Genomic DNA, 12,544 nt, shown 5'->3' on the forward strand with positions numbered 1-12,544 from the left:
GAGCCACTGATGCCTGATACATGAACAAACATTTTAAGATTGATTCTAAAGAAAGAAACTTCGAACATACTTTTTGTACAAATAATTTATAATGCCATGGTTAAGGCACTAATTTAGAAGTATTTTTTCATTGGCTGGTTTCTTAGTTTATTTATATATATATACATTATTAATTTATATATACAAATATTATTAAAAACATAGCTTTGAAGTGTACCTAAGAACATATGGGCTCATGTAAAATTATACAAATGCACAAGATTGATTTTCTTTCAGTTTGTTGGTACCATAAATTAAGTGGGATTTGTGTACTGTTTTTTGTTCTCTGTTTTTGGAGGATTAGTTTCCCCTTTATCCCCCTACCCCCCTCTCCCCGCACTTGAACTCAGCTTGCTCTTTCTTGGCTTGGTTGTTCGTAGCTGATTTTCTACCACTTCAGCCATACCTATAGACTGGCTTTTTGCTAGTTAATTGGAGATGATATCTCTCAGGCTTTGCTGCCTGGATTTGCTTTGAAACTTCATCTTCCAGTTCTCACCTCCTGAGTAGCTGGGATTACAGATGTGAGCCACTGGGGTGCCTAGGGATAAATTAATTTGGTTGATGTATTCTTTCTGTTTTTCTAAGCATGGGATGATCTACTCTAAAATTTCAATGAATGTCCTGGGTCTGAAATAAGATATATAATACATATGCAAATCTGTATATTTCTCAAAAGATGTAATCAATTTAATACATGTTATAAGTGTAATAATAGTCAATAAAATAATGAATGAATAATACAAAACATAAAATAAATACACTCAAAGAAAATTGCAATAAACATAAGTATGTAGATATTAATCATTATTTCAAATGTGGATGAATATTACATTAACAGGCCTGAGGATTGAATTCCGGCCGAGGGAACAGGCCTGAATTGCTTGTCTTCCAATAGGGTGAGTTTCCCCATCCCCCCAGTGAATTAGAGTTATCCAGACTCTGAGTTCAATTCCCAGGCCTGGCAGAAAAAAAGGACATGAATTCCAAGCCAGGGAGCTTCATTAGTATTGTATGTTTGTATATATGTATGTATGTATATATATACATACATACATACATACATACATATATATATGTATATATATCATGGGACTTGAACTCTGGCCTTGGGAGCTTTCCTTGTGCTCTTCAGCTCAAGGCGAGTGCTATAATACTTGAGACACAGCACCACTTCTGGTTTTCTAATGGCTTATTGGAGATAAGTGTCTCACAGACATCCTGACCTGGCTGGCTTTTAACTGTGATGTTCAGATCTCAGCATCCTGAGTAGCTAAGATTACAGACATGAACCGTAACTGCCACCAGGCTATTTTTAATATTTTTTAAAATATTTATTTATATTTTTTATTTTTTTGCCCAGCACGGGGCTTGAACTCATATCGTGGCAACTCTGCCTCAGCTAACATCAACCTAGGCTGGGATGGTGCAGCCTCTGGACCCACAGACCATCCTGGGATACTAGGCCTTGGGGGCTGATAGGAAAACAAAAATGAAAACAGCACCAAAAAAAAAAAAGCCAGGAACCACCTATGGATGGCAGTTCTTGGTTTTCCATCCTTGCATGGTGACCATCCCATGTCCAAATAACACTGCTGCAACCTGTAGGTCACCTGGCATTGCTGAAGGCTGACAGGCTGTCAGCGAAGCCATAGGCCAACCAGGACACCTAGGTCCTGAGTTTGAATCCCAGTTATGCTACTTAAAAAGGGCTGGAGAACCTAAGAATCTATTGCTTGTCCATAGGAACGCCAGAGAAATATGATCAATGTCATGGTTGGATGAGTAGTTCATCAATCAGTCTAGTATAAATTTAGACCCAATAATCACAGAACACAGATTGACTTTAATTCATAGTTTATTATGCATTAAAAGAATACTATTCATTAAATGGAGTCCTCACTAAAGACCTGAGAATCTGTAAGAACGTAGTATGTGTCATTTAATTCCACATAGACATCACTGGCAGTATCAAAATATCTAAATATATATTTATCTGTATACCAGATGAATACATACATATATATATATATATGTATGTATATATATATATATATATATATATATATATATATATATATATATATAATCTGTTATATATTCCAGATAGAAAGGTACTGCTATTTTGGCCAAACCTGTGGCTCCATCCTAGGTCCTGGGATCCACTTGGTAGCTGAATGGGCTAGAGGCTGCCATGCTGACACTCACCCATTCATGAACTGGGACTTCTAGGCCCTCAGTACAGGTACCAGCATTGCCAAAAATTTCATCTTGGAGTAAGATTCCAAGTGAGACACCTGTTTTCCATTTCTGTGCAAGTGCTGGGTGTCAGGTATGATGTACATAATATGTGTGCAAAGCTACATGCTACTGAATAGATTGGAATAAATGTAATAAATGATATAGGTGCACTCACAGTCCATAAAATAAATGTTAATTCAGTCAATCAATAATAATATATAATGAATCACTCGAACAAACACGATACAGCCTGAATATATAAATGTAAATATAAATCACATATTTAAAATGCCTATAAATGTTACATTTTTCGGGCTGGTGCTTGAATTCAGGCCTAGGGAAGAGTTGAGAAGTTCATGCATGATTCACATAGGAAATGTTAGGCAAGACCTCTGGCACAACAATTATTTTTAATTAAGACTTCATGAAATGTGACCATAATAATTACATTCAGGAAATCGAGGAATTGGGAAAGATCCAAGAATTGGTAGTCACATGGTAGATAGGTTTCCAACACAGCTTGCCACATCTTCTCTATACAAATAGGTATTTATTAGCAAACTAGCTTCAGCTTATGAATGGATGAATATGGTGCACAAACTCCACCCCGGAGTTCAATCTCAGGTCCTGGGTAGGGCCTAGTCCTTAGGAACTCAAAAGCTGTTGTGCTCATATGGACCCATTAGAAAGTTGGGCCTGATAGGCCCACAGTTCAACTCCCAGCAATGCAAAAAGGTTCATCCTGATGTGAGAAACCAATCCTTACAGCTGTTTTCCTGTCTTGTGAAAGTCCTGGGCTTCATTGAGGATGGAGAATGCAATATAGGCAACTCTATAGCCATGGGAATAGGTTGTTATCCATGGCAACACAGATATACCTGCCACCATACTCAATAAAATACAAATACATCCATGAATAAGACTCAAAATTTAAAAATAACTACATTGAAAGCAAGATGCATAACACACCTGTATGTAAATAGAGATCCTATGTTTAAAAAAGGTAAGCTTGTTATTGTCCACTGCTGGGACTTCAAATCAGGCAACGGACCAGGCCTGACAGTCTAGTCTTCAGGGATGATGAGCTTCCCCTTTCCCCACAGTGCAACAGGGTTACCCAGATCTGAGTTCAAATCCCAGGCCTGACAAAAGATTCATCCTGATGTTAGAAGCCAGTCTTTACACCTGTTTTCCTCTCCTATGGAAGTCCTGGGTCTCAGCTAGGATGGAGAATGAATGCATAGGCAACCTCATAACAATGGGAACAGGTCATCATACATGTCAGCAGAGTTATACCTGTCACCATACTCAGTAAAATACACAATACCTCCATGTATTAGACAGAAAATAAGGAGGAATGCACTGAATGCAAGATGCTATACACACATATATGTCAATACATATCCTGTTTCTATTATGAATTTATGCCTATCCTGGCCTTCACTGGGGCACAACCTCAGGTCCTGAGAATGACTTAGCTCCTTAGATGCTCACAGGCTGGTGTCCTCACCTTGACTCTTTTGCCAATTGGGCCTGCTAGGCTCTCAGTTCAAATCCCAACTCTGCCAAAACATGGATCCTGATGTGAGAAGCCCATTGATCCACCTGGTTTCCTGTCCCGAGAATGTCCTGAATCTCAGCTAGGATGGAGAAGGAGTAGGAAACTCTATAGAAATGGGCATAGGTTGCCATCCAAGTCAGCACAGTTATATCTGTCATCATATGCAATAAAATATAAAATGCATCCTTGACTAAGACACACAATAAAAAGAACAACTACACTGAAAACATGATGCATTCCACACATGTATGTAAATAGAGATCCTATGTGTAACATAGGTGGTCATATGATTTTTGCCTGAGCTTGGGCTTCAATTCAGACCCTGGGACCAGGCCTGACCTTGCAGTCTTCAATGATAGTGAGCTTCTCCTTCCCCCACAGTGCAAAAGAGTTACCTAGACTTGATTTCACATTCCAGCTCTGGCAGTAAAATGGCGTGAATTCTGAGCTAGGGTGCTTCATTCATAATTTTTCAATTTTTTAATATTTTTTTCCAGACCTGGGGCTTGAACTCAAGTTGTGGCAACTCTGCCTCAGGTCCGATCATACTAGGCTGCAGCCTCTGGAACCACAGCCCATCCTCGGATCCTAGGACTCCAGTGTTTGTAGGAAAAAATAAGAAGCCGGAGGATAAAAAGTGGCGGGAAGTTCCAACTGGTGCTTTTAGGTTAATTTTCATTTGAATGTTGACCATGGTGAGACCAAACCCGGTGGACTGCAGATTGAAGGTGACCTGGTGTGGCTGAAGGCCTGCTGGCTGTCGGGAGAGCCACAGGATGACCGGGCAATGGAGGCCCCGAGGTCGAATCCTGGTCAGCCATCCTACATTGAGGGAATGGCAGGAGTTCCTGAGATACTCAATTCTGGACCTAAGAAGAGCCATGAAATACGATAAATCTCTTCCTTGAATGAGTAGTTCCTGAGGATTCGAGTAGGAAATGATAGTCAAGACTCATGGGATATCGATTATTTTTAGTGAAGAGTTGATGAAGCATGACCATAATCATCACACTCATTAAATGGAGGCATTAGGGAAGATCCAAGAATCGGTAGTCACAGGGTAGATTGGATTCAAACACAGGTGTCCATATCTCCTACTCTATACAGATATGTACTTACTTGCTTACTACCTTCAGCTTATGAATAGATGACTATTGTGCTCCCCCTGCCTTTCCCCTGGGACTCAATCTCAGGTCCTGGGAACGGCTGAGCTCCTTAGTGGCTCACAGGCTGGTGTGCTTATGTGAACCCATTCGCCTATTGGGCCTGCTAGGTGCTGAGTTCAGATCCCAACAGTGCCAAAATATTCATCCTGTCAGAAGCCAGATATTTCACCTGTTTTCCTGTGTGAGTCCTGGGTTTCAGCTAGGATGGAGAATGCATGGGCCACCCTGTGGCCATGGGAAAAGGTTGTTATCCATGTCAGCCCAGTTACACCTGTCATATATACTCAAGAACATACATAATACATCCATGAATAGCATACAAAATAGAGAAGATAACTACACTCAATGAGTGAGGAAGTCTACACACTGAAGTGAATATACATCCCATGTTTCAATGATGGATTGAGGACTCTTGTGGCCTCCCTGGGGCTTGATCTCAGCTCCTGGGAACAGCCCAGCTCCTTAGTGGCTCAGAGGCTGGTTTGCTCATGTGGACCCATTGGACAGATGGGCCTCCTAGGCCCCTAGTTCGAATCACAGCACTTTCAAAAATTCACCCTGATGTGAGAAACCATTCGTTGCACCTGTTCTGTGCTGTGCAAGTTCTGGGTCGCAATTAGGATGCAAAATGTATAGGAAACTCTATACTCATGGGAATAGCTTGTCATCCAGGTCACCACAGTTATATCTGTCATCCTATGCTCAAGAAAATACACAATACATCAATGAGTAAGACACCAGATAAAGACAATAACTACACTGAACCCAAGATGCCGCCCACCCATGTATGGAAATAGAGATCGTCTGTTTAAATTCTGAATTTATGACTACTATAGCGTCCACCGGGGCTTGATCTCAGGTTCCAGGAAAGACCTAGATGCTTAGTGGCTCACGTGCTGGTGTGCTCACCATGCCTCATCCACCACTTGAGCCTGCTAGGCCTTGAGTTCAAATCCCAGCACTACCAAAAGATTCATGCTGATATGAGAAGCCAATAGTTGCACCAGTTTTCCTATGATGTGAAAGTCCTGGGTCTCAGCTAGAATGGAATATGCTATATAGGCAACTCTATACTCATGGGAATTGGTTGCCAGCAATGTCAGCATAGTTATAACTGTTATCACACTCAGTAAAATACATATTGCATCTATGAATAAGACACGAAATCAAGAGAATGAGTACACTGAACGCAAGATGCCACCGACCCATGTATGGAAATATAGCTCCTTTCCTTAAATTATGATTTCATGAATATATTGACCCCCGCAGGGCATGAACTCAGGTCCTGTGAACGGCCTAGCACCTTAGTGGCTCACATGCTGGTGTGCTCACCTTGACCCATTCCCCAATTCTGCCTGCTAAGCTCTGAGTTCAAACGCCAGGACAGCCAAAAGATTCATCCTGATGTGAGAAACCAATGGATCCACATGATTTCCTGTCCTGTGAAGGTCCTGGGCCTCATTGAGGATGGAGAATGCTATATAGGTTAATCTATAGGCATGGGAATAGGTTGTCATCCAGAGCAGCACAGATATACCTGTCACCATACTCAATAAAATACACAATACATCCATGAATAAGACTCAAAATTTAAAAAATAACTACATTGAAAGCAAGATGCATACCACACCTGTATGTAAATAGAGATCCTATGTTTAAAAAAGGTAAGCTTGTTATTTTGTCCACTGCTGGGGCTTCGAATAAGGCCCTGGACCAGACCTGACATTCTAGTCTTCAGGGATGATGAGCTTCCCCTTCCCCCAGTGCAACGGGGTTACCCAGACCTGAGTTCAAATCCCAGGCCTGACAAAAGATTCATCCTGATGTCAGAAGCCAGACATTGCGCCTGATTTCCTCGAATGTGGAAGTCCTGGGTCTCAGCTAGGATGGAGAATGAATGCATAGGCAACCTTATAACCATGGGAACAGGTCATCATCCATGTCAGTACAGTTATATCTGTCACCATACTCAGTAAAGTTCACAATACCATCATGAATTAGACATAAATTAAGGAGAAGAAATGCACCGAACACAAGATGCTGCCCACACATATATGTCAATACAGATACTATGATTCAAGTATGAATTTATGCCTATCCTGGCCCTCCCTGGGGCTCATTGTCAGGTCCTGGGAATGGCCTAGCTCCTCAGTTGTTCACATGCTGGTTTCCTCACCTTGACTCTTTCACCAACTGGGCCTACTAGGATCTCAGTTCAAATCCCAACATTGCCAAAAGCAGAATCCTGATGTGAGAACCCATAGGTCGACCTGTTTGCCTGTCCTGTGAATGTCCTTGGTCTCAGCTAGAGTGGAGAAGACATAGGCAACTCCATGGACATGGGAATAGGTTGTCATCCATGTCAGCACAGTTATATCTGTCATCATACTCAATAAAATACAAAATGCATCCCTGGCTAAGACACACAATAAAAAGAATAACTACACTGAAAGCATGATGCATTCCACATATGTATGTAAATAGAGAACCTATGTGTAAAATAGTTGGACATATGATTTTTGGCAGTGCTGGGGCTTCAATTCAGACCCTGGGACCAGTCCTGACCTTGTAGTCTTCAAAGATGTTTAGCTTACCCTTCCCCAACAGTGCAACAGAGTTACCCAGACCTGAGCTGAAATCTCAGCTCTGGCAGGATAATGGCGCGAATTCTGCACTAGGGTGCTTCCTTCCTTCATATATATATATATATATATATATATATATATATATATATATATATATATATATATTACCAGACCCGGTGCTCGAACTCAAGTAGTGGCAACTCTGCCTCAGCTTTGATCATCCAATGCTGTGGTCTCTGGGCCTATAGCCCATCCTCAAATCCTAGGACCCCAGGGCTTGCAGGAAAAAAAGAAAGCTGCGAGGGAAAAAAAGCAGTGGGAAGTTCCACCTGGTGCTTTTACATTCATTTTCCTTTGTACCGTGACCATGGTGGGTCTGAACCCGGCGACCTACAGAGTGAAGTTTACCTGGAATGGCTGAAGGCCTGCAGCTGTTGGGGAAGCCCCAGGCCATCCAGGCAAAGAGCCCCAGAGGTCGAATCCCAGTCAGCCCCCTACATTGAAGGATTGGCGTGAGATCCTGAGATACTTGTTTCCGGACCTAGGAAGAGTCGTGGAATGTGATCAATCTCATCCTTGAATGAGTAGTTCCTGCAGGATGTGAGTATTAAATGATAGGCAAGATTCCTGGGGTATCGATTATTTTTAATGAAGAATTGATGAAGCATGACCATAATCATCACAGTCATGAAATGGAGGCATCGGGAAAGATCCAAGAATCAGTAGTCACAAGGTAGATTGGATTCCATCACAGGTCGGTCTCTCTCCTACTCTAAACAAATATGCATACTATCTTCAGCTTATGAATGGATGACTATTGTGCTCTCCACCTGCCCTATCCTCAGGGCTCAATCTCAGGTCCTGGGAACAGCCTAGTTCCTTAGATGCTCACATCATGGTGTCCTGACCTTGACCCTTTCTCCAATTGGGCCTGCTAGGCTCTGAGTTCAAATCCCAACACTGCCAAAAGAGGAATGCAGGTATGAGAATCCAATCTATCCACCTGTTTCCTGTCCTGTGAAAGCTCTGGGTCTCAGCTAGGATGGAGAAGACTTAAGCAACTCTATAGACATGGGAATAGATTGTCATCCATGCTAGCACAGTTATATCTGTCATCATGCTCAATAAACAAAATGCATCCATGACTAAGACACACAATAAAAAGAATAATTGTACTGAATGAATGAATGTGAATAGAGATCCTATGTTTAAAATAGATGGGCATATGATTTTTGCCAGTGCTGGGGGTTCAATTTAGGCCCTGGGAGTAGGCCTGACCTTGTAGTCTTCAAGGATGGTAAGCTTCCCCTTCCCCCACAGTGCTATAGTGTTACCTAGACCTGAGTTGGAATCTGAGCTGTGGCAGAAAAATGGTGTGAATTCTGAACTAGAGTGCTTTATTAGTTTTTAGGGTTTTTTTTTTTTTTGCTAACCAATGGATTTGAACTCACTTCATGGCAACCCTGCCTCAGTTTCGATCACTTTAAGCAGGTGGGCTGCCATAGGCCCATAGTCGACCCTGTGATCCTAGGCCCTGAAGCCTTGCAGGAGTAAAAAAAAAAACCCACACAGAAAAATAGCCACAGGATGGATTTTTTACATTTTCTTCCTTTTCATGGTGACCAACCTGGGTCCAAATTACACGGCTACAAAGGGTACCTCACTTTGCATTGGCTGTGGCTAGCAGACTGTCGGGTAACCCAGACCTGAGTACAAATCCTTGGCCTGGCAGAAAAAATGGCTCGAATTGCGAACCAGGGAGCTAAATATTTTTTTTTTAATTGTGGGCTTTTGAGGAAGCCATAGTCCCGCATGGCAACATAGGCCTACAATTCGAATCCCAGTCATGCCACTTCTGGATGGTGGGAGATCCTAAGAGACTCATTCACATTCACAGGAATAACGATGGAATGTTATCAATATCATGGTTGAATAGGTTGTTCATGAATGATACTTGAATAAAATTAGACTTCATGATTTCAGTCAGCTGATTGATTCTATTTAATTATCTTATGAAGCATTAAAAGAATACTATTTCTCACAGGGATGCAATAATTTCAGGACACTAATTTACTTAATAGTTTATTAAGGATGAAAACAATAACATTAATTACATAGAGGCATAATATTTACACAAGAATTTGGTAGAAATGTAGTCTACATAACTGAATATTGTGTAGACATGTCTGGCACTCTATTAAGATATACATTTATTAGCATACTACCTCTGGGTGTCACTCTATTCTTATTTTGTAAAACCCTGGGGCTCGATCTAAGGTCCTTGGAATTGCCTGTCAGCTCGATTTGCCCCAGGATGGCGTGTTGACACTCACCCATTCATGAATTGGGCCTTTTAGGCCATAGTTCAGATGCCAGCACTTCCAATAAATGAATCGTGAAGTAAGAAACTGATGGTGACAAACGTTTTCTTTTTTTGTGAAAGTCCTAGGAGTCAGGTATGAAGTGGAACATATATGCAGACCTATATCCTATGGAATTAATGTTCTATGTGCCATAATAGTCAATAAAATAAATGGCCAATACATGAATAAAACAAAAAATAAAAACGAAAACACTGAAAGCTATATGGAGTCAACCTATGTATATAAATATAAATCAAATATTTAAAATGTACATGAATAGGATATTTTCTAGTGCTGGGGATTGATTTCAGGTCTAAGGAACAGACTTGAATTTCATGACTTCAAGGAGGTGAGCTTCCCCTTTCCACACAGTGCAAAAGAGTGACCCAGACCATGCGTTCCAATCCCAGTCCTGACAGAAAAAATGGCAACTGTATTCTATGTGATGTCCAATTCTTAGGTATTTCATTCTGCCTCCATTTAATGAATGTGATTGTTTAAATGCTTGATAAAGTATTAATTAAAATTGATCAGTGTCCTATAATATAATTGTGTATAATTTTATCCTATAATCATTCAAGAACTGCCCATTCAATCACATATATCACATGCCATTGGTATTTATATGGATAGGATTGAGTTTTTTAGGATCACCTGCCATTTGGAGGTGGCAGGACCAGGATGTGGGCTCCAACTCTCACCACTTAAACCTGAGGATAAGGAAATCACTGGTCTGTCCAAGAACATCAGCAACATCAATGATTAGGCAGGCACCAATGGCTCTCAGCAGTCCTCCTTGATACTTACAAGGCTGTGATAGGAGGATCATGGTCAAAGTCACCCTAGACAGGAAAGTCCTTGAGACCCCTGTCCAACCTCAGGGCCAACAAAGCCAGAAGTAGAGCCATGTGGCTTCACTAGTTGAGGGCTAGCCTTGAGCAAAAGCAGCTCAAGGGCTGTGCCCAGATCCTGAGTTCAAGGTCAAGGACTGGCAACAAACAGACATACACAACAATCTGTGCAGCCATCCAGCTAAAGCAGGTCACCCTCTTGTCCTCAACTGGACTGGACAGAGTTTCATATGAAAGGGGTGCTTTCATCTTGACTCTGCCCATTCTGCCTGCATCACAGGAATCCGTCGACACCCCCATTCTTTTATGTTTCTCTCTGACCAATGGGAAACAAGAATGGTGGACAAGCCCAAATTTCATGCTGCCCAGTAGCACCTGGATTCCCTCAGTTGGTTGACACCACTACTAGCAGTTGAGGAAGGTAGAGGTGGCTGAGTGGTGAGCAAGATACTCGAGGCCACATTGAAGTAGAGTAGGAAATTTAGGTCCTAGACAGTGAGTGGGTGAATAGAGCATTTTCCAGACCTTGGGAAAGTGGCCAGCCCATCTTTCCCAGCGCTCAGATGTCTGAAACAACAGGATTCCATGAGAGAGCTGCGGGCACGAAATTGCCACAAGAACACTGGCAGAAGAATCCTCCCAACAGATCTGCAACATTCAAGAAAACTAAGAACTTGAAAAAGCGAAGGATCCCCAAGACAAACACCACTGGGGAGTGTGACTCAAAGGAGAGTCCAGCCAAATATGATGCTGACCATGTGCCTCCCCTGCCTTTGGACACAGCCACAGCCACCAGGGTCCAGAGTGTCAATGGTCCCGATAACACCAAGGATCTGCAGAGGTGTACTGACATGTGGTGCCCACCCTGGATCCCAGCAAAAGAAGAAAAGAGGAGCTCTGTGCCAAGATCCAACCACTGAAGCAGGAAAAGACAGACTTCCAGGATGAACGGGAGTAAGAGAGGAGAAGATAGCCCAACTGCACACAGCAATGAAAAGGGAGCTAGAGATCCACAAGGCACCCATAGAGAGGTTGGTTTGGGAAGAAAGTGATTTACAATGTTCACCAGCCCGCGTGCAGCAGGCGACCAATGATAGAGAAAGGGACAATGAAGCTCTCACCAGCTGCCTGCAGACTGCAGAGTAGCACATGGCAGAGCTGGAGATGGCGGCTTCTGTGGTCACTGCTCACAGAATGAGACCGAAATGTTCTTTGAACAGCTGAATGATGTGACCCTTCAGCTCAAGGAAAAGATCAGAAGCTTCAATGACTTGGAGCAACTGAACACTGAGTTGCAAGAGAAGCTGGAAGCACTCTGGACACAGTGGAGCAACATGAAGAGCAGAATAGGCAAGTTCCAACAAGTGCTGGCAGGGTGTGAGGTACTAAAGAGACTACTGGACAACCTGAGCTGGATGGTGACTGCAGCGAATCTAGAGAGAGACACCTTCACAGAAGACCTGAGCATTGAGAGGTCTGTGCATAAGGAGGAGGCCCGGCGGCTGACCCACTGGGTGAACCAACTGACAGAGGAGAAGAATCGAGGGGCAAGGCAGGTGTTTAACCTAGAGAAGGAGCTGGGGGAAATGAGAAGGAAGCTGGCAGAGACATGGCCCCCTTAGGGACCATCTCCGGTCAAGCAGCAGATGAAAGCCCAGGCCTATTGCACGCAGATGGAGTTGAAAAACCTGGAGGAACAACTTCACATCCAGGTCCAGGAAAACCAAAGGCTCCATTT

This window comes from Dipodomys spectabilis, unplaced genomic scaffold, assembly GCF_019054845.1.
Source record: "Dipodomys spectabilis isolate Male_0828 unplaced genomic scaffold, ASM1905484v1 ptg000612l, whole genome shotgun sequence".
Classification (NCBI taxonomy): domain Eukaryota; kingdom Metazoa; phylum Chordata; class Mammalia; order Rodentia; family Heteromyidae; genus Dipodomys; species Dipodomys spectabilis.